This window comes from Trachypithecus francoisi, unplaced genomic scaffold, assembly GCF_009764315.1.
Source record: "Trachypithecus francoisi isolate TF-2019V2 unplaced genomic scaffold, Tfra_2.0 Lachesis_group5, whole genome shotgun sequence".
NCBI lineage: Eukaryota > Metazoa > Chordata > Mammalia > Primates > Cercopithecidae > Trachypithecus > Trachypithecus francoisi.
The window spans coordinates 129,930,532-129,932,948 of record NW_022681470.1 but is presented as its reverse complement, the minus strand read 5'-3'; the positions used below and the strand labels follow the sequence as shown (position 1 = coordinate 129,932,948).

The 2,417-nt window shown below is 37.9% G+C and overlaps 1 pseudogene across 1 annotated transcript; it reads left to right on the top strand.

Moving 5' to 3' along the window:
• The first annotated feature begins 204 nt into the window (after positions 1 to 204).
• Positions 205 to 1,675, top strand: LOC117075387 (annotated as a pseudogene). The gene has a single exon (XR_004433978.1). The product of XR_004433978.1 is annotated as an endoplasmin-like (transcript).
• The last annotated feature ends 742 nt before the right edge of the window (positions 1,676 to 2,417 follow it).

Sequence of the window (2,417 nt, the reverse complement as noted above, 5' to 3'; positions counted from 1 at the left end):
AAAATTCTGCAGCTTGGTCTCCACATTTAGTTCTTATTTCTTAACAGGGATACAACACTACACTAACCTTTTTTGGCTATAACTTGTGTCATGTAAATGGCAAAATGCAGCCGAATACTGTGCTCTCTGGAATGGAGATTTGCAAGGTGCTAATGGGGAAATTAAAATTATAGCCTGAGTTGGGCAGACCGTGCGGCTGGAGCAAGGCTGAAACTATTGATGAGCCCGTGGAGGAAGAAGTAGCAAAAGAAGACAAAGAAGAATCTGACGATGAAGCTGCAGTAGAGGAAGAAAAAGAAGAAAAGAGACCAAAGATTTAAAAAGTTGAAAAAACTGTCTGGGACTGGGAACTTATGACTGATATCACACCAATATGGCAGAGACCATCAAAAGAAGTAAAAAAAAAAAAAAAAGAAATAGAAGATGAATACAAAGCTTTTTATAAATCGTTTTCAAAGGAAAGTGATGACCCCCTGGCTTATATTCACTTTACTGCTGAAGGGGAAGTTACCTTCAAATCAGTTTTATTTGTACACACATCTGCTCCACGTGGTCTATTTGACGAATATGGATCTAAAAAGAGTGGTTACATTAAGCTCTATGTGCGCTGTGTATTCATCACAGATGACTTCCATGATATGATGTCTAAGTACCTTAATTTTGTCAAGGGTGTGGTGGACTCAGATGATCTCCCCTTGAATGTTTCTCTTGAGGCTCTTTAGCAACATAAACTGCTTAAGGTGATTAAAAGAAGCTTGTTTGTAAAACTCTGGACATGATCAAGAAGATTGCTGATGAGAAATACAATGATACTTTTTGGAAAGAATTTGGTACCAACATCAAGCTTAGTGTGACTGAAGACCACTCAAATCAAACATGTCTTGCTAAACTTCTTATGTTCCAGTCTTCTCATCATCCAACTGACATTACTACCCTAGACCAGTATGTGGAAAGAATGAAGAGAAAACAAGACAAAATCTACTTCATGGCTGGGTCCAGCAGAAAAGAGGCTGAATCTTCTCTATTTGTTTAGCGACTTCTGAAAAGGGGCTATGAAGTTATTTACCTCACAGAACCTGTGGATGAATACTGCAGTCAGACCCTTCCCAAATTTGATGGGAAGAGGTTCCAGAATATTGTCAAGGAAGGAGTGAAGATTCATGAAAGTGAGAAAACTAAGAAGAGTTGTGAAGCAGTTGAGAAAGAATTTGAGCCTCTGCTCAATTGGATGAAAGATAAAGCCCTTAAGGACAAAATTGAGAAGGCTGTGGTGTCTCAGCACCTGACAGAATCTCCGTGTGCTTTGGTGGCCAGTCAGTACCGACTGTCTGGCAACATGGACAGAATCATGAAAGCACAAGCATATCAAATGAGCAAGGACAGCTCTACAAATTACTATGGGAGTCAGAAGAAAACATTTGAAATTAATGCTAGACACCCGCTGATCAGAGACATGCTTCGATGAATTAAGGAAAGGTGAAGATGATAAAATAGTCTTGGATCTTGCTGTGGTTTTGTGTGAAACAGCAATGCTTCAGGCAGGATATCTTTTACCAGACACTAAAACATATGGAGATAGAATAGAAAGAATGCTTCCCTAAGTTTGAACATTGACCCTGATGCAAAGTTGGAAGAAGAACCCAAAGAAGAACCTGAAGACACAACAGAAGACACAGAGCAAGATGAAGACAAAGAAATAGATGTAGGAACAGATGAAGAAGAACAAGAAACAGCAAAGGAATCTACAGCTGAAAAAGATGAATTATATATTATACTCTCACTGTTTGTATCCTTTGTGGAGAGGGAATGTGAAATTTAAGTCATTTCTTTTGGGAGAGACTTGTTTTGGATGCTCCTAAAATGTAGGATTAGGGATCACAGGAAGACATAGGATTTTTAGTTGAACTTTTTTAACATTTCTCATGTATGTAAATTTGTACTATTTAACTGACTATTCTTGATGTAAAATCTTGTCATGTGTATAAAAACAAAAAAGATCCCCCCCCACCAAAAAAAATTACAGCGTGAAATCACAAGGGCCTTCAAGATAGTTTAAAATCCTCTCCACTATTTACCCTGAGTCTTTAAAAAAAATGCTTCAAACTGTGGGAAAATGAAGGTGGCTCTCTGTAATTCCTGGATATGGCGATTGAGTAGGAAATGTGGCTTTGAGGGGACCAAATTGAGAAGTAATTGAAGAAGCAGCACCATCTAACTGGTGGAGGATCCAACTGGATTTTCTATTTCTTCATCTGTTGAGCTGGCTTGACACTTCCCTTCTCGGTTCTTTTGTTTGATTTTTTGTAAAATGAGAATCACGCTGCTAGATAATCTCCAAAGACTTGTACAAGAGTCTATGAAATTTTTTTTAGATGTTGAAATATTTTTAGACTTTGCACAGTTATTAAATGTATTGA